Here is a 27,596-nt window from a genome sequence, read left to right on the forward strand (position 1 = left end):
CTATCTCAAAGAAACTGAAAAGGGTTTAGACGTGTGAAGTTCATTCTACAATTCGGTGTGACACTTTTATAACCAAATAAGTACCAATACCCTTATGAACACATATATATAAAGAAAAGAAAAGAAAGAAAGAAAAACAAGAAAAAGAAATGTGGTTAGAACTCCTTGTTTCATTTTACTCTGACTTTGTTATTTCCCAGGCCCAAATCTAGAACTGGAAGGTGGTGGCTTATTGTATCAGAGGTTAAGCTTGTGGCTTTTATTTCCTGCTCCATCTAGAACCAAGATGTCCAAAGAGTATGTTTGGAAGGACTTTTATTTTTATTTTTTAAATGATTTCTAGCTCTGTGTCTAGTCAGAGAATATGGAAGAGTTTGGGCCAACTCCAGAAAACAACTTCAGTGTAGAAAACCATGGAGCGCAAGGTCCTGCTTCCACATACTTATTTTCGTGGAGTAGGTGGCAAGTTCTCAAAATAATTTTGTCTGTGAGATACAGATATTTCTGGGACATTTTCATAACCAGCTTCCTGCAGTAATTAGCCTCAGAGCTGGAGTATGCTAGAAACTACTGGGCCCTGAGCAGTGGTTAAATTAGGTGTGAACGTAAGCTGGGCTGATCTCCATTGTGTAGTTAAAAACCAAAGGTGGGCACAGAGAGTATTTGTTCTGCCCTTTCTTCACCCACTGCATTTTCATTTCCCCTTTCTCTACTCCAGAGGTCTAATAAAGGACTCTAATGTACGATACTCAACACAGCTTTAAAACATCCACACAGAGTACAAAACTGTAGTAGGAATTTGGGTTTTGTTTTTCTTTTGAGTTTAATATGACTTCCTAGGTTCAGCATACTTTGTAATATATTTCTTAAACCGCAGGATCATGAGGGCAAATTCCCTTGGGGGAAAGTGGCTCTGTGAGTTGATTAGCACCGTTTGCCTGCTTCCTAACCGTCTTCTGCTCAGGTATTAGTTGTTCAGACAGCTGAGCTTCAGCTCAGCTCTCCAGGTTCCGCGCTCCATTTTAATGCAAGCCAGTGATGCAAAGTCCCCGGCTTGGCCTGTCAGAACTTGATAGCTCTGTAAACACTGAAATCCTTGTTGCCATAACACCAGGAAAAATAATATGGGCTCCTGCATATAAATATAACGAAGGCCTTGGGGAATGGGAGCATTTCTAAATGACTTGAAGCTCTGTCACGGCATAATCTCTTATAAATAAATGTCAGTGTAGTCACTGAATGCAGACTGGATTTTTGCCTGACTACGGTGCTCAGCCTTCTAGACAATAGTTATGCTAAGGGATTATCTTTTAACATTGTGCAGTTATCTTCTTTGTTTGTTTTCTTTTTTCATTATTCACATAAGCCAAGGGAAATGAAAAGCATCTTATTTCAGGCAAAAAGGCCTGTGAATGATTAACTCTGGTTCCATGCATTGGGACTTTGCGTAGCAACCCCTTGGCTTGCAACGACAAAAAAGCTCAAGGCAGGAACAGCAGCCCAGGGACCTGAGACCAACGTTCTCAAATGAAGGTGGTGAGAAACAGATTAAGTATAAGCATTGTGTTTATGGGTAGAATTCTCTGTAGCTGGCCCATTTAATTTGGCATTGGTTTTACTGCACTTTTCTTGGTGAAGATGTGTTTTGCTGACCTTTACTCTTGCTTTTTGAATACATTTGAGAATTCAAGTGAAACTTGGCCATGATTATGGCATAATGTGGTTTATGTCACCATATTTTATGGGTTCTCCCTAATACTATCCCAAACTGGGCTAACTCTGGCTAATTTTATATTTAAAAATGGAAATAACAGATAGCTTCATAATAGCATGAAGGTTTAATTTTAGCTCAACTAAAACTTTGTTGGTTAATTTTGGCACTCTTGAAATTATATATATAACAGAAAGTATTATATGAAATAAAGATAAATGGTGTGATTATATCATTCCAATTAAAAGCATATAAGTATGTAAAGAACCCAGATTGTACAAATCTGAAATCTGAAATCAATATCAATTCCATATCCTTTTATAGACATTTGGTGCTTAAACATTTATACAACAAGGTCCATTTAAAGATTCGAGTTAAAAGAGTTAGAAGAAAATGAAATATAAGCTAAGGACAGAAGAAACATTTGAGAATTTAGAAAAAAGCAGTATAGTTATAAATGAGCCAAAATAGTTAGGACACTTAAATTTAGAGTGCAAGTCAATCCAGATGTCTATTTATTAATGTTAATAATGTTTCCAGTGTTGTTATAGAATGCTAAATCCCAGGGGTTCTGCCTCTAAGTTTAAAGACAAATGCAATGATCTTTATTCTTTTCCAGCTCTGTTTTAATTTTAGGAGCTTTTCTATAGCCATGATTTTCCCATAAATGTGTTTGCAAAATCTTGAGCAGCTCCTGATGTCTTGCAGAAAGTCTGAGTGAAACACTGCTCTAGCAAAGCTTTCCACGTTCTGCATTGCTCTTCTTGCTTCCATGGCAATAAAGAGAGAAACTTGGCATAAGAATATAATCTGTTCCTGCCTGTTTCTCATCTGAAGTCATAAACCTCTGTCATCCCACCCAAGACTAGAATTTCAGCTGGCATGAAACGGCTGTCTGCTTACAGGTTTATTCCGGTAGTAACCAAAGACAAAACTATTTTAATTGAAGGCCCTAGGCTGTTCTCCAAACCCTCACAATCTCTGGGTCATCCCCAGGAAGAAACCATTGAGGAAAAGGTACAAGTTACATTCTTTCTTATAGTTTTTGACACACTGTGTATTTATGAAGTTGAGAACATTTTACCCTTCTAATTTGACTACATTGGATGCCATGGAGAAAAGGAGGGTCACAAACTCAAAAGCCCTGAGGGTTCAGGCACACAAGCTAAGTCAGCAGAGAGCAGGCTGCAGTGCACGGCTGGAGTGTCCTGTCCGAAGGGGCATCTGCTCCTCTGCTTCACTTATTGCCACCATGTGGGAATGTGGAGGCCCAAGTTGCTAGATATTCTGATTTGTCAATAGAAGTTCTCAGTCCTGCTTTTTATGGGAATTCTGCATAGTTTTAAATGTTGGCAATTATTTTGAATAAAAATCAAAACATTATGAATGTTAACCCAAACATGGCTCTGGATTGGATGTCTGGGGCTGCTTGGGCTCAACCCCTAGACTTTGCTCTTGATTCACTACCGGTAGACTTTGCATTTATCATTTGCTTAGGTTCTATAACTGTCAAGTGGCGTAATTTATTTACACATTTTCCTTCTTACTCTGGTTAGTACTGCATAAAGAACACAAGTTTTGGAGTCGGGGAGAGACGTAGATTTTACTAGTTCCAGATTTTACCAAATTGTGACTTGCAGCCTCTTAATCCCTTGAAAGCCTCTCTTATGCCATACAGAAATGAAAACCTATTTTACAGAAAGTTTGGAGGATTAAATAAACTAATATGTAAAATACTTAGCCCAGCCCTACAGGTGCTCTTTGCTTAGTGTTACCATTCTGATCATTACTATTAAGAACAAACAATAGCATAAAGTGATCCACTTTAGAAGACACAAGGACTCCATCAGAAAGAGTTTCTCTCAGTATAGGGAGAAGAGCCTCTTTGTAGATCTAACATGCAATATAATACAAAAAAATTGTATCAAGAGCCATCTTCATGTTCTTAAAGAATTTTGGGATTTTGTTGCTAGAGAAGACCTTGAGGAAACAGAAACTCTTGACAACTAGAAATGACAGAAACATCAATTTCATCAGAGACATTAATATTTGGAACCATGACAAATAATGCTTTCCTTGAAATGCACTGTGACATATTAAGAACGTAACTTGTTATGAAAATAAAACCAAAGACTATATCTGGAACTATGTTGTAAAGTAAAAAAATGTAGGCTAAATTTTTTTCCTATCCATTTCTGTGGGTTTATTTACTTTGGAAATAAATGGATGAAAGTCACTTAGAACATTTCCTGTTTTTTTTTTTTTTTTTTTTTTTTGGTACCCAGGCACAGATCTGCTGTTAGAGGAGAATTCTTCTGTCCTTGCTGTGTCTCTGTGATCTGTGGACGAGGGTAGGAAAGGACCACTCAATCAATTGGGGTGTACAAAATGGAGTTTGAGAAGGTAAGTGATGTTTTCTCCATGCTTTCTGTTCAAAATTAAGCGCAATTAAATCTTTTTTTTTTTTTTTTTTGAGATGGTTTTACCGTGTTGCCCAGGCTGGAGTGCAATGTGCAATGGTGCGATCTTGGCTCACTGCAACCTCCGCCTCCCAGGTTCAAATGATTCTCCTGCCTCAGCCTCCCGAGTAGCTGGGATTACAGGCACCCGCCACCACACCCAGCTAATTTTTGTATTTTTAGTAGAGAAGGGGTTTCACCATGTTGGCCAGGCTGGTCTCAAACTTCTGACCTCGTGATCCACCCACCTCGTTCTCCCAAAGTGCTGGGATTGCAAGCGTGAGCCACTGTGCCCAGCCGCAATTAAATCTTTAACATTCAAAGGAAGAGACTTTCTTCCTTCTTTCCTTTTCCTGGAACAATGGAAAGTAATAACAGAAAATAAATCAGTCTAACAAATTGTCCAGTGGTAAAAACAAAACAGGGTACTGATGTAATATGGTTCAGTGTATCTTGGGTCTTTCACATGACATGTCCTCTTGCTTAATAAGAGTTCTTTGACAGTATGATATTGAGTGGTGAGATTGTGTAATGGATTATTTGAAGTGTTCATCTATAAGCCATTCATATATTTACTGACAAAACTCTTTTATTTTTAAAGCTTAATGGCAGTTAGTGGTGGTTATATAGGAGTCTGCCATAAACTCCATATCTGTATGTGGGAGTTTATTTAGTATTAACTCACACGATCACAAGGTCCCACCATAGGCTGTCTGCCAGCTGAGGAGCAAGGAGAGCCAGTCCAAGTTCCAAAACTGAAGAACATGGAGTCTGATATTCAAGGGCAGGAAGTATCCAGCATGGGAGAAAGATGTAGGCTGGGAGGCTAGGCCAGGCTCTCTTTTCACATTTTTCTTCCTGCTTTATACTCAAGCCACACTGGCAGCTAATTAGATTGTGCTCACTAGATTAAGGGTGGGTCTGCCTTTCCCAGCCCACTGACTCAAATATTAATCTCCTTTGGCAACACCCTCACAGACATGCCCAGGATCAATACTTTGTATCCTTCAATCCAATCAAGTTGACACTCAGTATTAACCATTGCAGTAATGAATAATAATATCTCCATCTACCATAAGTTAGGAACTATACTAGGCACTTAAAGGACATTGCTTATAATACTCATCACCCTTTATGTGGTGATATGGTTTGGCTCTGTGTCCCCATCCATATCTCATCTTGAACTGTACTGCCATAATTCCCACATGTTTTAGGAGGAACCCAGTGGGAGATAACTGAATCATGGGGACAGTTTTCCCCACACTGTTCTCCTGGTAGTGAGTAAGTCACATGAGATCTGTTGGTTTTAGCAGTTTCCACTTTTGCCTGTTCCTCATTTTCTCCTTGACTGCTGCCATCCATGCAAGATGGGACTTGCTCCTTCTTGCCTTCCACCGTGATGGTGATGCTTCCCCATCCATGTGGAACTGTAAGTCCAGTTAAAGCTCTTTCTTTTGTAAATTGCCCAGTCTCGGATATGTCTTTATCAGCAGCGTGATAACGGACAATAATACATATAGGTCTTTATGTCCATTATATAGAGGGGGTAAATGGAGTCTCAGGTATAAATGACTTCCCTCAGGGCATGTAGATAATTACAGGAGGCTAGAATTGAGCCAGATTTGTTGTTCTAGGCTCCTCTACTGTATACTTTCTCAAGTATTTTAGGGAATAATTTGTCCCACTTGTGGGACAAATGAATTACTTAGAAATCATCAGCAGTGTCTGACAGACAGGAATCCAACAGCAAAAACAGAGGTAGAACAAGATCAGTTAACACATATCAGAGGGAAAATTATTCAAGAACCCTTGCTATTTCTTAGCAGAGAAGGAAAGGTATTCTTCCCCTCTTGCTGACTGCATACGTGACATGAAAGAAAATGGAAAAGAATTGAAAATAAAATGGCAATGATAAGGTATAGAATAAAGAGAGAATGGGATTGACAAAAGCATAAAGAAACTAGCTTCCCCCTCTCCTTTTCTCTCATGAGCTCAGGCTCTTAAAAATGAATTAAGGGGGCTGGGCATGGTGGCTCACGCCTGTAATCCCAGCACTTTGGGAGGCCAAGGTGGGCGGATCATGAGGTCAGGAGTTCGAGACCAGCCTGACCAACATGCTGAAACCCCGTCTCTACTAAAAATACAAAAAAAAAAAAAAAAAAAAAATTAGCTGGGCGTGGCAGTGCATGTCTGTAATCCCAGCTACTCAGGAAGCTGAGGCAGGAGAATTGCTTGAACCTGGGAGGCGGAGGTTGCAGTGAGCAGAGATCAGGCCATTACACTCCAGCCTGGGTGACAGAGGGAGACTCCGTCTCAAAAAAAAAAAGAATTAAGGGCCACTAAATTTGATTGTAGAAAATGTCACCTAACAGCACCTGGCATTCACTAGACAAGACATGGTCATTCAATAAATGTGTGAGCAAGTAAGATCTTTGGTAACTTTGTTTCCATTCTTTCTAAAGACTCTTTACTCCAAATACTTTTTTCAATCCTGGTTCAGATGTCCCCATGTTATGAAGAATATTAGATGATAAATAAATTGAAGGGCCATCCTGAGTGCAGAAAGAAATTCTCATACCTCATTGCAGATAAATTAGCATGACAAAATGCTCCACTCTTTCTTTTCCTTTGGAAAAAGATTTTGAGTTGTTTACTCATATGTCCATGTATTAGTCTGTTCTCATGTTGCTATGAAGAAATACCCAAGACTGGATAATTTATAAAAGAAAGAGGTTTAATTGACTCACAGTTCCACATGGCTGGGGAGGCCTCAGGAAACTTACAATTATGGCAGAAGGTACCTCTTGACAGGGTGGCAGGAAAGAGAATGAGTGCTGAGCGAAGGGGGAGGCTCCTTATAAAACCATCAGATCTTGCGAGAACTCACTCACTATCATGAGAACAGCATGAGCAGCATGATGGTTAAATTACCTCCCACTGGGTCCCTCCCGTGACACATGGAGATTATGGGAACTACAATTCAAGATGAGATTTGGGTGGGAACACAGCCAAACCATATCATTCTGCCACTGGCTCCTCTCAAATCTCATGTTCTCATATTTCAAAACACAATCATGCCTTTCCAACAGTTCCCCAAAGTATTCCAGCATTAACTCAAAAGTCCAAGTCCAGAGTCTCATCTAAGACAAGGCAAGTCCCTTCCACCTATGAGCCTGTAAAATTAGGAGCAAGTTAGTTACTTCCTAGATACAATGGGGTACAGGCACTGGGTAAATACACCCATTCCAAATAGGAGAAATTGTCCAAAACAGAGGGGCTACAGGTCCCATGCAATTCCAAAATCCAACAGGGCAGTCATTAAGCCTTAAAATTCCAAAATGACCTCCTTTGACTCCATGTCTCATATCTAGGGCATCCCGATGCAAGAGGTGGGCTCCCATGGCCTTGGGCAGCTCTGCTCCTGTGCCTTTACAGGGTACAGCCCTCCTTCCAGCTGCTTTCACAGGCTGGCAATGATTGCCTGTGGCTTTTCCAGGTACATGCTGTAAGCTGTTGGTGGATCTACCAGTCTGGGGTCTGGAGGACGGTGTCTCTCTTGTCACAGCTCCACTAGGCAGTGGCCCAGTGGGGACTGTGTATGGGGGCTCTAACCTCACATTTTCTTTCCGCACTGCTCTAGCAGAGGTTCTCCATGAGGGCTCCATCCCTGCAGCAAACTTCTGTCTGGACATCCAGGTGTTTCCATGCGTCTTCTGGAATCTAGGTGGAGATTCCCAAACCTCAATTCTTGACTTCTGTGGACCTGCAGGCTCAACACCATGTGGAAGCTGCCAAGGCTTGGGGCTTGCACCTTCTGAAGCCACAGTCTGAGCTATACCTTGACCCCTTTTAGCCATAGCTGGTACTGAAGCAGCCAGGATGCAAGGCATCAAGTCCCTAGGCTGCACACAGCAGGGGGGCCCTGGGCCTGGCCCATGAAACCATTTTTTTCTCCTAGGCCTCTGGGCCTGTGATGGGAGGGGCTGCCATGAAGGTCCCTGACATGCCCTGGAGACATTTTCTCCATTGTCTTAACATTCAGCTCCTTGTTACTTACGCAAATTTCTGCAACAGGCTTGAATTTCTCCCCAGAAAATGTTTTTTTTTTTTTTATTGCATCATCAGACTGCAAATTTTCCAAACTTTTATGCTCTTCTTCCTCTTGAATGCTTTGCCACTTAGAAGTTTCTTCTGCCAGATGCCCTAAATCATCTCTCTCAATCTCAAAGTTCCACACATCTCTAGGGCAGAGGCAAAATGCTGACAGTCTCTTTGCTAAAGCATAACAAGAGTTACCTTAGCTCCAGTTTTCAACAAATTCCTCATCTCCATTTGAGACCACCTCAGCCTGGACTTTATTGTCCATATTACTGTCAGCATTTTGGTTAAAGCCATTCAACAAGTCTCTAGGAAGTTCCAAACTTTCCTACATCTTCCTATCTTCTGAGCCCTCCAAGTCTCTAGGAAGTTCCCAATTTTCCCACATTTTTCTGTCTTCTTCTGAGCCCTCCAAACTGTTCCATCCTCTGCCTATTACCCAGTTCCAAAGTTGCTTCCACATTTTTGGGTATCTTTATAACAGCACTTCACTATCTGTGGTACCAATTTACTGTATTAGTCTGTTCTCACACTGCTATAAAGAACTGCTCAAGACTGGGTAGCTAATAAAGGAAAGAGGTTTAATTGACTCACAGTTCTGCATGGCTGGGGAGGCCTCAGGAAACTTAGAATTATGGCAGAAGGCACCTCTTCACAGGGTGGCAGGAGAAAGAATGAGTGCTGAGTTAAAGGGGAAGTCCCTTTTAAAACCATCAGATCTCATGAGAACTCACTCACTATCAGGAGAACAGCATGACAAGCATGAGGGTAACCACCCCCATGATTAAGTTACCTCCCTCCGGATCCCTTCCATGACACATGGGGATCATGGAAACTATAATTCAAGATGAGATTTGGGTGGGGACACAGCTAAACTATATCAGTCCATGTAAACAATTATTTTTGTTGTTACTTTAGAACATCCAGATGGGGCTCTTAAGAGTGAGGAAATCATATAAAGTTTGGTTCTATGAAGAGAAGCAAAGAAGGCAAGGTGAACTTACAGAAGGCCAAGTTTATTACTTATATTAGTTCACAGAGATGAAGTCCCAGGCACCGTACCTTCCTTGTGGCTATAGATGTCACTATCTCAAGAATCATGTAGATGAGTAGTTCTGAGTTTCCCATCAAGTTCCTGAATCAGAATTGCTCAGGGGAGGGAGAGGCATATCTTTTTCACTTTATGAAGGTTCCACAGGTGGTTCTGATGTACAACCTAGGTCATATAGCTGACTTAGACCCTTTAGGTAATTCACTCCAGATTTTTTCCTCATTCATTCCAAATGAACATACACTACTGCATGATTTTTACATCAGGTACTCAGATCACAACAATGAGAATACAGCAAAGGGATTCTAAATAAAATAATACAAAATTCATCAAAATATGCTTCCCTCCAAAACATTGTGATTTTTGAACTAGATGTGATAAAATGGAAACAGAATCTTGAAAGTGCACATGTAATTAAGGTCAAAAGAACCACGTTAGTACAGTCAGATCCCTGATCAAAATTCCAGAGAGTGGGATGTTTGAAAGTTCACCAAACTGATGTGCCTGATTTGACCTTCATGATTTTTCACCTAAGAGGTTAGGGATGCTGGCAGCAGAGTTGCAAATAAGCTTGAAGCTTTAGGAAAAATAAAATTTCAGAGGGGGAAGGATGAGGAGGGGAAGAGAGAGAGGGAGGGAGAAGAGGCACTTTACAACATGAACTGATGTAAAGTGAAGAATGTCCTGGGGAAATAAAAGGAAGACCTCTATTGAAAAGAAGAGCCAAGAACATTAGAGTAACTAAGAATGAACCAATAAATGTGGGATGCTCCTGAGATGCTGGGGGCATATGATCGAAAGGCAGTTATGATAGAAGCTGAGCAAGTGACAGTAAGGCCAAGGCAGAGGACCCAACAGTTCCAGAGAGTGGATTGAGAACTCAATCTGCAGCAGTAAGTGAAAATAGAAGAAACCAGTGAAGATAGATGCCCCCAAGGGTCAAGGTTGGGAGAGTTGCCTGTGATAAGAAATGATATTAACCCAGAGAGGGCTTGGAGGAGGCTGATGCTCAACCCTCAAAAAGCCAAGTAACAGGACATTATATCCTTGTAACTCCACTCATCATTTTAGGATACAGTTTTTGTCTTAAATGTCCTTTTTTATTGTAGTAAAAATAGTGGTCCTCTTGGAAAAACTATGCATTCAGCTCCCCGTAGATGCTCTGAGTATGATGAATGGTCAGAAGGAAGAAAGGGGAAAGGTCAGGGGGCATGGTCTTTGGGAGAGAAAACCACCCCCTTTTGTCATCAGATAGCTACTGGAACTTTGCAGGGGAAGGATTATCTGGGATGTAAGTCAGAGGTCGTGTATCAGAGATGGAAACCTCCAGGTCCAGAGTTCAGAGGACAGAATTGTGGGAAGATAAGAGGGCGTATACATGACATTTGGAGAGGATAGGCATGAAAGAACCTGATAGAGATAATCCACAGTGGGAGGGCTGCAGTACCTCCAGAGCAAGGGTAGACTATAAACAGAAAACAGGAAGAGGAGCCTGGGGAAAACAGAATCCAGAAGGCACACTGGAGAAAAGAAAACTCAATATAAGGCTTAATGCCTGGAAGCGAACTAAACACTCATCAGAAACTTCTTGAAAGGACACCTCAGGAAGATGCCAGCTGAGGTGGTGGCTGAGGAGGCATCCAGTTGCTCTGCCACTCTTTTGACCTGAAGTGAAATAGAAGGTCTGGTGTTATGCAGGTAAAGATCCCTTACACATCCTGGAATCTCAGAGTGAGTATCAGCCTAGACCTGGGGAAGGAGGGAGGTGAGACTAGGTCAGAATTCTAAGAAGTGAAGCCTCTTTGGGATACAAAATAAAAGTAGTACAAGGGAGCCCCTTGTGGAACTTTTTAAATACCCAAGACTGTTGAGAAGTTGGGACAATTCTGTGATCTCATAAGATAGGAAGTTTATGTTTACATTTAGCTAACTTGATGTGTTGGACTGTGGCTGGGGTGAAGGAGGGGATGACACTTGGGAAGACCAGGAAGAGATGAAAGGCCATAACTCAAAAGGTGTAAGTCCAGGAAGAAGAATTTTCCCCTTACTGGTCGTGAGAGGACCATGTAAATGACCCCAGGCTTAGTGAAGTGGGAGCACCATAAGATAAGTCTCTTCTGTGGTGTTCTGGTCTTGACAACAAAAATATTTTAAATAAATTGGTTAAAGAGCATAAGAAATTGTGTAAGCATTAAGGAAAAAGTATAACTAGCTTCTATTTAGCTTCATATAAGGATATAACATAAAATATTTTTCAAAAACTAGTACAAAATACATTGAAGTACTATTTGAATATCATTGGTGTTTTCCGGTGGAAAGAGAAATTTATATTGAAAATGCCAACTTTACAAAATAAAGAAGTGTTTAGAACTGTTCATCATTACAGGTAGGCATGCTCTATCAGATAGTATACCTTGAGCAAGAAGACTTTATGGTGATTTGAATCAACAAAACACCATATCTTGTTCAAAAAAGGTGCTTAACATGTGTTTGAGTGAATAAAATGAGTATAAGTTGAGTAAACAAATTAAAGAATAAATTAAAGACATAGTTGTATATTCCGCTTGGGAAGTCTTTCTCCAGGGATGGGTTAGCTGCCCTTCCAGGGGCTCCCATTCTACCAGGGGTATCTCCTCTCCTCTCCTCTCCTCTCCTGTCCTGTCCTGTCCTGTCCTGTCCTGTCCTGTCCTGTCCTGTCCTGTCCTGTCCTATCCTACTTTATGCTATGTTCTCTAATAAACTGTAAGCTACTTGAGGTTAGGAACTAGTTCTTATTCTTCATGATAACTGTAGCCCTGACCATAGTGCCCTGCACATGGTAGATATTCAAGAAATAGTTGTATAAATGAATGGCATTTAAGCTTAAGTCAAATGCTAAATTAACATTATACCTGGGAGATTAAGAGGGGTTAATTTTTTAGGGGTTAATACTTGAATGTTTTTTAGAAAGTCCATTAAGGGGTTATGATAAGAGAGAAGCAGAGGAACAATGTGGACAGTTTTATTATTTTAATTTGACCATATATTTGGAATGGAAGATGGATTGTAATGATTCAGAGCAAAGAATTCCTTTCTTGGAAATGAAAGGCTGGAAAATGAAGCATGGAGACATACTTCTTACTGAAAACACAGCAGGGGAGTGTTCTTCCCCCTAAAATCATTCAGACTGTCAGATTAAACATATATTATTTCTTAAAAAAATATTCCCAGAGGAAATCCAGCATCTATCTCCCCCTACTGGTGTCATATTAAGAGTGATGTCTGACTGTTTTCCCTTGAAATGAGGAATGTTCTAATTAAGATGAACATTTTAATTTGTTATTTGGACAAAAAAATCTTGTATAAAACTTAAGCATTCTACAATGGACATTTGTGTTGTAATGAGCTTTAGCAATATTTGAGATATACATTGTTTCGTGACACATAAAGAATGGTTAAATATTCTTGCTAGTTCATCTGCCATTAACAGATTTATATGACAATGGATTGTAATTGATTGATACAATGAAAGTTTACTACAGAAAATTTCGAACATATACAAAATGTAAAGAATAATATAATTCTTTACATATACATACATATAATGGGAACTTCCATGTACCATTATCTAGCTCCAACAAACAAGTCATAACTAATCTTGTTTCATTTATTACTTCCCCAAGGTCTCACATCCAGGTCGTTTTGAAGCAAAGTCCAAGCACTGTATCACTTGATCTGCAAATATTTCAGTAAGTACCCAAAAGGTAAGGATGCTTAAAATATCCTCATGATATCATTATTATGCCTAACAGTTTTTTATCATCAATTATCTAGTCAGTGTTTACGTTTCCACAATTGTTTTAAAATTTGTCATTATTTATTTTATAGTTTGTTAGAAACAGGCTTTTAATAAGAGCTATAGATTATAATTGTTTGATATGTTTCTTAAATCTCATGGAATTGTAAATTCTTCCTCTATCAATTTTTTCTTTAAAAAAATACAATTATTTTTATTTTTAAAATAGATTTAGGGAATATAACTTTTTTCTTGCATTTTTTTTGTTGCTAAAACTGCATCATTTGTGTTCTGTATTGTGTCTTATATAGTGTGCCACAATCTGGAATTTGCTGCCTGGATCCCCATGGCATCGTATAAGACATTCCTCTATCCCTTGTATTTCTTGTAAATTGGTAGTTAGATCCAGAGGCTTAAATTTATTCAGGTTTGATTTTTTTTTTTTTTGCAAGAAGCTGTTATGCACTTTCATCACTCAAAGTTTGGCAGCAATTGAAGTTCATCATGTACTCCAGACTCTCTAGAGCAGCACTCCCTAATAGAAATTTCTATGGTGATGGAAGTATTCTATATCTCTTCTATCTAATATGGTAGCCACTAGCCACACATGGCTACTAAGCACTTGAATTGTGGCTAGTGTGGCTGAGAAATTGGCTTTTAATTTAAAAACTTTTAATTACTTTTAATTTAAATAGTCACATGTGGCTAATGATTACCATAGTGGATAATATAGCTCTTGACTCATTAATTCATTAATGGCTAAAAAATAATAATCTTATTATTTGATAATTTTTTATTTATTAATTAAAATATTTTTATAAAGAGAAACTTCCTCTTATCAACTGAATTGTTGCCATGAGATTCGGTTCATACAATACAGGCAGAAAAGTAGTTTAATTTTTCACCATATTTATCAGTTATCAAATAATGAGTTGGTTCCCTAGTATTCTCCAAAGGTGACCCAAGGAGATTTTTTTTTGTTATGAAGTCGTAATTTGTATTTCAATTCATTGTAATTATTCTTATTGATGCTCAAATTGATCTAACCTTGGCCAGAGAGAACCTATTTCTTTTGAGTGCTCTTCATATGATCCTGTGAATATCAGTGTCCTGACTTCATCTATGTTGTTCCAGGGTCATCTTATACATGGCCTGTCTCATGTCTAAAATTAGCCATTTGTCCAAGAAGTCCTGGTTCCAGTTAGTAGTCTATTTCAAGAACATATCTGGACACTTGGGGTGATCATTGCTATTGGGTTGGTAATTGTTCTAGCTTGATAAAAACACAGCTAGAAATATATTTTTTTGAAAGATAAACTATATCATAAATTTATCTTGATACATTCAACTTAAAGTCAGGCAATCGGATTGTCTTTGATTTTAACATTTTTTTTGTTTTTATGATGAAAACCTGGAGTTTTAATAACATTAATATAGTTACCCATTTTCTTTATGCCACAATATATGCACAGTAATTTCAGAATAAACAATACCAACAATGCCAGCAACAAAATTATTATTGAGAAAGTATAAGTTTTTTATTTTTGATTTTGCATAATTTTTGTCCTTAGGGTCCTTCTCACGGACAACATTTTATTGTATTTTAGGTTTATTTGAAGTAGTTCATCATTGTGTGGTTTTGCCACAAACTGGATACACTTTTATATTTCTTTCATTTTATTTTTAGATAAATAAGATATCTTTTTAAGAAATGTAGTTTAATTTTATAATTATGTAAGATATTTATAAATGTGGTTTGAGAGTAAAATCTATAAAACAAAGTATTCAAAGATGTTTAGATTCTCTATCTCCTTAACTCAATTTCCTCACTCCAAGGATTCATTTAAAAACATTTATGATTTAATTCTTCATTTATTGTTATTAGCAAAGATGTGTATATATTTTTATTCTTCTTATATTAACCATAATGTACTATACAAAATTTCTCCCCTACTCTTTGTAAAAACTAAATGTATCCTGGAGATCACTGAACAATAATATGTAGAGATTGGTCTCATTTCTTTTTACAGCTGCGTGTGTTCTATATTTCATTCAATAATTGCCTCCCCCCAGCAACCCTTTTTTTAAGAGACAGAGTCTTGCTCTGTCACCCAGGCTGGAGTGCAGTGGTGTGATCATAGCTCACTGCAACCTTGAACTCCTGGGCTCAGGTGATCTACCTGTTTCCAAGTTGCTTGACTACAGGTGCTCACCACTGTGCCTGGCATTTTTGCATTGTTTGTAGAGACAGGGTCCTGCTATTTTGCCTAGGCTGGTCTTGCACTCTTGGCCTTGAGTGATCCTCCCACCTTGGCCTCCCAAAGTGCTGGGATTATAGGTGTGAGCTACCACTCGTGGCTAATAATCCCCTTATTAATGAGCAGTTACGTTGTGGAAAGTTTTTTTTTTTTTTTCCAAATGATAGCTGCAGTAGCAGCAGCAGCAGCAGCATCAAATATGTTACCTTTCTCCATAATCTTCGCTTATTCACTAGGTTTATGTAGGTATTCATAAAAATTTTAAACATAAATACATTATATTAATGACCCAAGACAAGTGTTGGTAAGAAATTAAGGTACATTAATGGAAACTTATAGGTCTTGGTATCCTCAAACTCAAATAAAATATTTTAATTTTCATTAATTATCCCATTAGGGGACTGATTAGTATTTTTCTGATTTTCAGACTTCCTAGGATAGAGCTTGGAAAGTTGGAAAAGTAAGGATGATTGAACTTGAAAGGTGTGAATGAAGGAAGAATTATCTTTTGGGATGGAGAATAGTAGCTGTTTTCAAAGATTTTATTTTATCTTTCATTTTTGGCCTATAAGTTTTGCAGAGAATCCGTGATTAGAGTATTTAATAAAGTACAAGGCAATTATTGTTCTGTTATTTGGACACATGTTTAAACTAGAATTTTGAAGATAGCAATTGGCAATAATTATGTATGTTCTAGCCACTTTATTCATTCTACCTCTTTTACCATATACTTTAAAGATATCTATATGGTAAAAGGTAAGTAGCAACTGAATAATCACAAATACATCAACAAGTAAAGAGATGCTTTGTTTTATTGAGTGCATTCTTATCTTTTCTCTTTTGCTGGAATAAGAAGTGGGGTTTTAAACTGATCTGTTCTAATATTGTTTTTCCTCATTTTCTCTCTATTTAGAGGCTTTCAGTAGGTTTTCACACATTCTCACTTATTAGTTAGAAGCTGTTGTAATTTTTATAATAATACTCTAGTTCTAGTTATTCCATCATAAGCTGATTCTATTTATACAACAAATAAATACTAATTAAAACTACTCTATAACCTTGAACTGTACATTAGGGAAGTTATACCTATGGTCGATGACTGAAAAGAGAGTCTAGGATAAACTGATACATCTAATTCCACATAGTAGCCTTCGAATCAAGACTCTCAAATAGTAAAATGCACTAAGCCAATATGGATGGGAATAGCCTCCTGGTGTTTTCCCAACTATTTGAATGTTTAATATCTTCTCTTATAGCTATATGCTTCTGGTTAATTTATGCTAGCGGTGTTATCAGTGAATGTATTTTTAGATTCTGTATTCCATATTTTGGATTCTGTATTCCATATTTAATGAACTTTTATTTATAGGAAAGAAAGAATGGGTATGCATAAGGACCTAATCAAAGAGGCCTCTGACACCTGTTGAGCAGTTGTGTGAGTGTGTGATTATCCATGGAAAAGAAGATCAGAGGGAAATGGTATTTAAAGCCCTTGATTAGTTAGCAGAGAGAATGAAGCAAGCCAAGTGCTTTGCACAAAGTGACAGAAATGAAGGTAGAAGAAACAGTTACAAAAGGTGGTGGTGCCAGAAGTAAGCCTCCCATAACTTCTACTCCGAACTTCAAGAAGGCTATGGCTTTGTGGATATTCTTCCTTTGGCAATCTGCTAAATTAGAAGAACTGGAATATTAATAGTATTGAATTCTAGCTCTTCAAAAATAACACCAAAACAATCTGTTGTTTATAAAAGCTGAGTTTATTCTTACCGTCGTAAGGAAAAGAACTGCCTTGACAGTCTTACTAGTCTTGGAATGAGGATGGCAAAGTTGGGATTCTTAGGAGGTTTGGGGTCTAGTATGAGGTGAGTTTTCATTGTGGAGGCTTGATCAAGGTTGAGTAAGGTGGGTGTAAACAGCAAGGCTAGGGCATTGAGGTGAGGAAATTCAGAGTCTTGGGAGGTAAACTATAATTTCATACTATGTATGGAAGAGTTGAACAATGCGATATTAATTTAATGAGGTTCTTGGAAAGTTCCTGGGAAGATTAGTAATTTGCAACTTTTATCTTACTGGGCTATAGTTTCTTGGAATAGTAAGGTAATGATAAAACAAATACTATATGTGGTTATTAGCCAAATTAATCAAGTTTATGATTTCTTTGGTTGCTTCTCAGATTTTTTTTAAAGATTCCAGAGAAATCTACTGGGATGTGAGCACAACAGTCTTAACCTAAAACAGCATATGTTCACCCTTTGTAGCTTGACATTCTGTGTAGAGCAATGATCCCCAACCTTTTTGGCACCAGGAGCTGGTTTCGTGGAAGACAGTTTTTCCATGGACAGCGGTGGTGAGGGATGATTTTGGGATGAATTTGTTCCACCTCAGATCATCAGGCATTAGATTCTCATAAGGCATGTGCAACCTAGATCCCTCACATGCACAGTTTCACAATAGGGTTTGCGCTCCTATGAGAATCTAATGCTGCTGGAGGAGGAGGTGGAGATCAGGCGGTAGTGCCCCCTTGCCTGCTGTTCACCTCCTGCTGTGTGGCCTGGTTCCTAACAGGCCACAGACCAGTGCTGGTCCACGGCCTGGGGACTGGAGATCCTGGTCTACAGTGTCTCTGTTCTGAACAACTGCCTGTCCGATTTCATGAATCTCTCATGTAAGGAATTCTATAGACTTGGTGGCATTGTTTAACTCTCTCCCTTGAACTGTGGCCTGTAGGATTCTGCCTGCTTTCTAGTCCTTTTGTAAAGCATCAAGAGAAGAGGTTTGAGGAGACAAGGAATTAATTCAGAAATCTCCCTGAATATAGTTAGGTTCAGTTTTTCTTCCTCTTAAATTAAGTTTTCTAATGATCTCTTTTTTCTTGAGGGGAAACTCATGGGGCAAAATGGACTCTAGGTGATGTCAGAGATCATGCTAAAGGTAGGAATCCATTTACCAAGATAACAATCCTTGTTTAATTTTTAGTAGGAGCCTATTGATTTTTGTTCAATAAATCCAATACTAGTGACTGGGGACTACCCAGTGATTTGATTTTGGTCCGTATGTGGTTATCAAATACTCCCATGTGGTTATCAAATAGTGTTTTAACATTTGGTGCTCCTCATCAAGAATGATGTTTCCCCAGGCAATGATATTTGTATTGTTCAAATTATTTGGTAGATATAAAGCAAAAGTGAAGTATGTTTATTTATATGATATGTGAAAATGATACAGCCTCCAAATACATACCATCTGTTTTCTAGTTCTCTTTTAATTTCTATTTCTGTGAACATTTGGATATAAAAGCTTTTACCCTCAAAAGGTTCTAGAATATTCTTTTGGTGGAGACAGGAATCTTCTTTTCTAGGTATGATGTGATGCTGTGGGTAAGATTACCATCTGGCTGACCTGTTGTGCATTTTCTAGCTAAAAAAAATAACCTAAGAGTTGAATCCAGTTACCCAAGAAACTAACTGATTCACTACAGGGAACTGGTACCAAGGGAAGCTAGATGACTCTCAAGTGAAAATGTGCAAACTCCATGTTGATTTTCCAGCTAATGAGTAAATTGTAGTCACATATTGGACTTATACCATAAAATGACTAAGCATGTGAAAAACAACATTGAGAATAGCAGCCCTAAAGATAATATAGAAGTAACATAGTGGCTGGGCACGGTGGCTCACGCCTGTAATCCCAGCACTTTGGGAGGCTGAGGCGGGTGGATCACGAGGTCAGGAGATCGAGACCATCCTGGCTAACACGGTGAAACCCCATCTCTACTGAAAATACAAAAAATTAGCTGGGTATGGTGGTGGGCGCCTGTAGTCCCAGCTACTCGGGAGGCTGAGTCAAGAGAATGGCGTGAACCTGGGAGGCGGAGCTTGCAGTGAGCCGAGATTGCGCCACTGCACTCCAGCCTGGGCGACAGAGTGGGACTTCGTCACAAAAAAAAAAAAAAAAAGAAATAACATAGTAAAAGATAACTTTAGATGAACAAAAGAGGAAAGAAAGTGGCTAGGAAACAAAGAAAATAAACGAATGCAGATTACAGCATAACAATCTGTGGAATTATTTCATAAATACGGGATGGAAGTGGCCACATCTCTTGCAGTCATCTTGGTCTGAAATTTTTGGGTCTTGGGTCTCCTTTGATGACCATTTGTTCCTGTATGGTTCCTAAAAATACTCACATTTTTCCAGTAAAACCTGTCTTCTAGATTATATATTCCTTTTGAGTTCATTATTATGAAACCCAGAGTTTTGCTGTTATGTTGGTTCTTAACAGAACCTGATGGGATCTCGTCCACCAGGGTTCAAGACTGTCTTTCTCTGATCTCACATCCAAAAAACCAGGTCTCTAGATTTCAGACCACAGGAGGATGTTGAAGAAAGTTTGCTTGTGTGGTTGATGATAACACTGAGTTTATTTTGTGAATGCTGTGGAGTATTTGGCCATGGCTGCTTGCAATAATATATGGAGTCCAGAATTGGATGATAGTCCTAGATGAATGCACTGACCTATTACTAAGTAGAGTTTGTAAGGGGGAAGTGATGAACCCCAGATGAGTTGGTCTTATTGTCATTAAGGTGAATGACCTTAGACCAAGGATTGGTCAACTTTTTCTGTAAGGGGCCAGGTAGGAGATATTTTAGACTTAGCAGGCCATGTGGTGTTTGTAGCAATTACTCAACATGAAAGCAGATATAGACAATATAAAAACAACTTGGCTGAATATGTTCCTGTAAAACATGATTTACAAAATACAAACATTGGGCTGAATTTGGTCCAAGGATCTTATTTCCCTACCTTAGATCACTTTGGCCTTATGCTTGCTTTTAGCTTTCTGATGTGCCCTAGGTATTGGGAGGACCAGAAGCAAACAGCCATTGGGAGGATCTATACAAGCAAGCAGTTTTGTGCTGCTAAATTTGGATTTTGGGGGAAAGACAACTATCTTTGTTTACTAAGATACCAAGGATGCTCAGTTATTCATTCATTAATTCCATTATATGAAGCCTACTGTGTGACAAGTCCTGGAGATACAAAGATGAAAGGTGAAGGCCCTGGTCTCAAAGGAGCTTTCTTTCCTTAAGATTTTATAAATAAATACTCACAGCATGATAGGATATGGTGAGAAACAATGTGCTAATTTGTTGTCAATAAAGTGAACTCAGAATCTAAGCCAGGTGTGCATGTGTGTGTGAGTATGTGTGTGGATAAGGCCAAGTCTCTGCAAAAAAAGTGTTATTTTGGCCAGGCGTGGTGACTCACGCCTGTAATCTCAGCACTTTGGGAGGCTGAGGCGGGCAGATCACGAGGTTAAGAGATTGAGATCATCCTGGCCAACATGGTGAAACCCCGTCTCTATTAAAATGCAAAAAATTAGCTGGACATGGTGGTGTGCGCCTCTAGTCCCAGCTACTCAGGATGCTGAGGCAGGGGAAGTGCTTGAACCCAGGAGGCGGAGGTTGCAGTGAGCCGAGATCATGCCACTGCACTCCAGCCTGACAAAAGAGCAAAACTCCATCTCAAAACAAAAAAAACAAAAAAAAAACAGTGTTGTCTTCCCTTCCTTTTCTTCTTTTTCTCATTTCTTATGTATAATATAATAATGCTGTGTTTTGAAGGCAAACTTTCAAATGCCTTTGGATAGTTGTGGGGATTTTGCATCCCTTTGCTACAAAACATGTCTTTTAAAAGATATTGAAGACAAATCCTTCTTTAAAGCCCATTCGTCTATGGGCATCATTGATAAGATAACCAAGGTAATTTAAATAAGTAAAAAGTTATTTTAGTTGGGGCCTTGCATATGTAGAGGGGAAATGAAGAAAGTGTTCTCAAGAACTTTAAATCTCAAATCTCACAAATTCCCCACTCTTCCAATTTGAACTGGACACATCTGTATGTTAGGCCCTAGATTTTACAACTTTATTGCCTTTTCTTTGGACCGGTTTTATGGGAATGGTCTGTGAAACAGCACCTATGCATAGTAGGGAAAGCTAACTCAAGATAGAGGCAAAACCAGAGAAATCAGGTGTTTACAAGGAGTCAAGAAAGTATTTACCTTTTAAGAAAGGCAAGAAATTGTGGTGAAAATATACTTCAATATATTGAATCTATATTTACCTTTCTAAGCAGATTATACTTCTCAGTATATAAACATTTAGTGGAAACCAAGGGGTTCCAATCTGCATTTTCTTTTTTTTCCCCTTTTATTTTATTTTATTTATTTATTTATTTTTATTTTTTGAGATAGAGTCTCACTCTGTTGCCCTGGCTGGAGTGCAGTGGCACAATCTCGGCTCACAGCAACCTTTGCTTGGACTACGGGTGTGCGCCACCATGCCCGGCTAATTTTTGTATTTTTAGTAGAAATGGGTTTTCATCATGTTGGCCAGGCTGGTCTCAAACTCCTGACCTCAGGTAATCCACCTGGCTTGGCCTCCCAAAGCGTTAGGATTACAGGTGTGAGCCACCATGCCCGACCCAGTCTGCATTTCAAAGATTTGTCTATGAAATGGAACGGTCACACTAAACATACTGCAGTCATACCAACGAGAAGGCAAAATAAATAAATAAAGAAAGAATTAAAAAATACCCCCCCCCGAAAAAAACACCAAAAAAACAAAAAACAAACAAATGAAAAACATAAAACAAAAACCAACACAAAAACCCAAGAACTAGTTGGTGGATTTGTCATTCTTTTATTAAAAAACTTTTTTTTTTCATACATTTCTACTTGCCTACAGTGATGGCTTTCCTGCTTTGGGTTTTTATAGTATTAGGCTTTTTGTGAGATCCGTATGTTTAAAATAAAATTTAATATCTATTAAATATTAAAGCTACTTGCTGGCTAGTAGTTTCAAGAATTTATTATGTATATCTTGTACAATGTCCTAGTTTCTTATTTTTTGTTTTTCTTAGAGTCTCGTAGAGCTTAGATTAGAGTGAGCTGAGTGAGGCACTCAGCTTGGAGACACCATTTAAGGGTTTTCAAATACCTCAATAATGAAATTTTAATGAAATATTAAAAAAATCAAAATTAATGCAAAAAATCCATGATGAACATCTCATCAAAATTTTAAATAAAGACAAGACCTGCTCTGCACTTGAACAATTCTGTCTCATTCACCTCACCCTAATCCTGGCGCTGGTTCCAGTGAAACTTAGTTTAAAAACAAGCATCTAGCCCCCGGGGCATAGTTTATTGATTAGAAACAAAATCACATTAAGCTCTTATTGATTACTGCATTTTCTGGCACCCCTTAATATTTTGCATCCTAGTCCTGGTCCTGCCTCTCAGCTACCCTTAGAGTTGATTACTGCATTTTCTGGCACCCCTTAATATTTTGCATCCTAGTCCTGGTCCTGCCTCTCAGCTACCCTTAGAGTTGATGATTACTGCATTTTCTGGCACCCCTTAATATTTTGCACCCTAGTCCTGGTCCTGCCTCTCGGCTACCCTTAGAGTTGATTAAATACCACTGTATTACTTCTATAGGTAAAGTTTACGTGAAAGCTCACAGAGGTGATAGGACTAGCCCAGGCTGAACAGACAAGGAATAATAGGGTTGAAACTTACCATGGTTTTATGTCCTCTATCTTCCCAATTAAATTCCTTGAGGATAAGATTTTTGGTTCTTATTTCTTTCTGTCATACAGTGCCATGTGTAGAGCAGTCTCTCCGACCCCTGTACTTGTGATTGTTCTGCTCTCTGCCTACCATCAGTTATTTGTGTGACCTTAAAGGAGCTGCGTAGTTCTTATTGTCTACATGGCATCCCAATTCTGGGTAAATTCAATGAAATAGAAAAGAAAAGAGTAGAAAGCAAAACAAAACCTTTCCCTGAAACTAAAATCCACTTTCATCTCACTTACGTAGACAACATAGCTGAGTCAGTATTTGAAATTTTTTTTAATCAACTGGTTTGTAGTGATGTACAGATGCAAGCAGAGTTCCCTAATACTTAAGACAGATTCATCTCCTTAGTAGAAATTAGTAGAATTAATAAATAATAATTGAATGCTGTCCACAAAGGACAATGTTTGAGTTGGTAATTATTAGACCAGGTGGCTAGTGTTTCTTCATTTTCTCAAGAGGTGGGAAAAATATAAGAATTTTCAGTCTAATAACAATTATATAAAATAGCACAAGGTACGGGCAGGGGTGTGTGTGATGGCGGGAAAGCAGTGGGGAGGGAGGAGTTGGGAAAGAGGAAAGCACAGTCATCTTATATGGTTTTTTGGTTAAAACTATGAGAGATTTGTGGGTTTCACATCAGGCAACTTTCGTTATTCTTGTTCCCATCTTCTCTGATTCACATGGTTTCAGTTTCTTTTGAGATGTCTTTGGTTCAAAACTGTATGGCCATGAAACAGAGCAGTTTAAAATTGACAAAAAGTTTTGCAAGCAATCAGTGAGCTTTGCACAACTTTACTAGCAGTTATTTTTAGTGTGAAAAATGGTGCTATTCTATGATAAACATGGGTTAGGAATGTTTATGTCATTATTATGTAGCTACTTAGAGAAATAAGACCACGGTGTTACATATGTTTGTTGGAAATGGAACTTATTGGAAAGTTAAAAGGTGGAGATTATAATATATATATATAATATGTGAGAAATATATTTTTTGTATATGAGGAATATATTACATGGAGGCATAATTTCATTGTGTTGAAAACAGCATTTGCTTAAACTGGAGAAGAGGTAGCTATTTTGCATTCTACAAATTGTATTTAATATTACATTTAAAAAATAATAACTTTCAACACTTTGAGATCTCTTTTGAAGCCCAGATATAATTTTCATTGTGACAAAATAGGATGAAACAGGAAAGTTATTGGAAGATAGCATTGATTTAAAAAAGAGGTAAAAAGTATATTTTCTTGTGGAATTAATTTTATATGGATGGCATAAATTTAATCCTTTGACTTATTTGTCTGCTAATCCTGTGATACATAATAAATTCATAGTTCAATTAATTGGATATATTGTATATAGTGACTCATTTAAGGGAAATGCGCTATCATCATCCAGAAGTATTTATGGGGTGACTAAAAGTTCAAGGTGCTGGCTTTACAACATCAGTAAACAGACTTTATACTTCTAGGAACTTAGATCTAAAATCAAAAAGAGAAAAAAAAGGAAGATGACATCAGAAGAAGGTTAAGCAATCAAAAAGTAATCATGCAAGACACATACCGGATGCAATGGAAACTAGATAATCACTCATTTCACAGTTCATTAATAAATATCTACTGGAGAGAGGAAAAGAAAGAAAATGTTTTGAGTACCAACTATTACCAGGCACTGTAATAAATACTTTATATTCTCTCAATTATGGTGAAATGGAGGGCATAAGGCTGAGGCATCCGAGAGAAATCTGAACATATGAGGAAGAACATTAGCTTTCATTCAGGAGGAAAACACATGAAAAATAGGGAGTAGGTGACTGGGCAGAAGTGGAAGGTTTTTAAAAGGTAATTTTGGAAAGTTGGCTACCTGGGACTGTATTGTGGAGGGCTCTTTAGCACAAGCTCAGGCATGCTCATCTTTATGTAGGTAAGGGAACCTGAAGTGTTTTTGAGCAGAGAGAATGTAAATGGCAGACACGATGGAGCCTGGTGACCCATGGGGCCACGTGGAGATAGGGGGAGAGGAGAGTGGGCTTGACTTTGAAGACAGCGTTCTTACACGGCTCTATAGAAGTAAGTTTTCTTTGAATAGCCCTGACTAGTAGTGATTTTATTCATTTAATTATCAATCATTCAGAGCCACAAATATTTTCTCTGGCTTGCTGTCTATCTAAAATCATCTGATTGTGAGAAGTAAATGTCGAATAAAATGTTAAATGTTTAGGATAGGCTAATGTTTAGAGTCAGTTGGTGGTGATGTTCAAGGAAAGGTACACAAGAGTGTTCCTCTTCTCTTCCTCCTATTAAAAACAATTTCTTGAGAGAAGTAGGAAGCAGGAGGTTCCTGAACTGAGGAAGGGCAGACACCTGTGACAACTTGGCAAGCGTGAAGATATTTGCACCCTCCATTTCTGGTACCCATAAATGCTCTTCAATCACTGCAGGCACGTCTGCCTCCTCCCCTCCACTCACACCACTCTTCTGAAGCTCCCTCATAAAACCCTCCTTTCTTTTTCCTTATCCTTCTTAACATCTTGTGGCTTTTTATGCAATTGTTCACCTCCTCTCGCCTCTCCAGCCAGATTTCTCTTAATCATCTCACATCTTAGCAGGGGTGATTCTCAGTCATCAACCGTCAGTGTGATTCTTATATCATTAACATTCTTGAGAGTTAAATAGTTCCAGGAGATTGAGATCACTTAACTTTGCTAAGACCTCAAAAGCATACTATTTTATCCATAGAATACAGTTTTTGGACTGACTGAAGCATTTGCCAAAATAATTAATGAATTATTTCCATGTAGATTACAAGTCTTAGTTTCAGTGTCATCCATTCGGGTAGGTGCTCTCTGACCTTTAGGACAATGTCAGGCCACTTAGTGACATTAAGATGTCTTTTAGTAAGGCACCTTTTACTTCTTTTATAATAGTCATCTCATTTGATATTTGTTTGTACCTCGTTGAGGATATAAACTGTGTCTTAGGTATTGACAACTGTCTCTCCAAGATTTAGCCCAGGTATGTGTTAAGAACTCAAAGAATACTTTTTTTTTTTTGGTTAATTGATCAAATGCTGTGGACCTGTTCAAGTTCAAGAGATGCGCTTTACCTAATATTTAATCTACGGAGCATCCTTTTTAGATATTCTTGCTTTTGCTTTATTTCCTCATTCATACATCTAATTCACTTTCTCTTCTAGGCCATTTTTCTTTATAAACATTTTTTAAAAATATCACTCTATGAGCATTACTATGTGCAGCGAAGGAACAGACAAAAAAAAATCTGTGCTGAGCTATGCATGTAAGGCTTGAGGCTTGGCTCACAGGACAGTTAATCTTTCGGTCTTAGCAAAATTTCAAATCACCAGGCATCTTGGGCCTTCAAATTTACTCACAAATTATTGGTACTACAATCTTTAATCTTATACTTCTCATATTAAATGCACTCTCTTCAGGTTTTTTTTTCTCCTGGGAAAGTCAGTGGCTGCAATTTTCACCTGTGTATCTCTAAACTTACACCGCTAAGCCTATTCTTTCATGTGAATCCAGCCCCACATCTGATGGCAGCAAGATATTGGCTTTGGTTTGTCAAACTTAACACCTAAGGATTGTAGCATAATGTGGACATGGTATAGGGAGATGGGAGAACTGGCTTCTAGACCTGGTGGGGCCATTAACACTCTAAGTGAATTTGGACAATTGACTTCACCAGGCATTCGGAGAAACCCTGAAAACTCCCCGCAACCCAGTTTTCTAACCAGCCTGCTGAAATAATTCTGAACTCTGCTTAGTGTTTTGAATTGCTTTGTTTCTATTTGTACCAATCTGACATGGTAGTAAAACAAGGTGTAGAAGAAGCTTTGGCCCTGACAGAACCAAGCAAAACTGAGATATGTCTCAAGTTTACAAAAGTCGGTGCTGCTGCCGGGAGCCTTCATATTTTACTTTTCTTCAACTCAAGCCTCTTGAGAGAATGGCCTAGTTAGAATAATATTAATCTAACACAAGTAAAAGAAAAATGAAACCAACTGCTTTTCTTTCTAAGCCCACAAAGAAACAGTAACTGGGCTTCTCTGGAGAAACGTAAAGTCAACCTCAGATGTGCTCACAGGCTGGATGAAGCCTAGGGGAAGCTAGGGGCTTAAGTGGTCACTCGAGGGGTATTCTTTTGAAAATTGTGTGGCTGAACTTACTTAAGCCTCTCTTATAGGAACAGCCACCCAGGAGAGTTTGTAACATAAGGGCAACCATACCATATTGGGAGACAAAATAACTATTTTCTTGATGAAGTACACAGAGCAGAAAGGTTTGTGCACTAGTCAACTTTCTTTTTTCATGCTTAAAGGGAAAATCAGTATTTCATATTCATGGTTTCTGATGTAACATTTTGCTAGGATAGTCAGAAGGGATTAATTCTATTTGTTGTAAAATATCAACAGTGTTATTTTTATAAGGATAACCAGAGTGAGGATGATATTCTTAGGTTCCACCTGGTTTTCACACTTTTGGTGAAGTAAAATTTAATTGAGTTTTCAAAGGTAGGAAAATATTCTGTTGCTGGGAAATATAGCATAAAGGATTTCTGCATGCTTCCTCTGGGTTTTTCCTGTGA

At 38.3% G+C, this 27,596-nt stretch overlaps 1 long non-coding RNA gene across 1 annotated transcript in view; it reads left to right on the top strand.

Moving 5' to 3' along the window:
• LOC134761297 (uncharacterized) overlaps positions 1 to 27,596 on the top strand; it is a 420,137-nt gene that overhangs the window by 199,751 nt on the left and 192,790 nt on the right. Inside the window, exons 4-5 of the long non-coding RNA XR_010139778.1 lie at positions 3,997 to 4,114; positions 12,982 to 13,062. This is a non-coding gene — a long non-coding RNA (uncharacterized LOC134761297). The remainder of the gene's footprint in view (positions 1 to 3,996; positions 4,115 to 12,981; positions 13,063 to 27,596) is intronic.

This window comes from Pongo abelii, chromosome 3 (assembly GCF_028885655.2).
Source record: "Pongo abelii isolate AG06213 chromosome 3, NHGRI_mPonAbe1-v2.0_pri, whole genome shotgun sequence".
Classification (NCBI taxonomy): Eukaryota; Metazoa; Chordata; class Mammalia; order Primates; family Hominidae; genus Pongo; species Pongo abelii.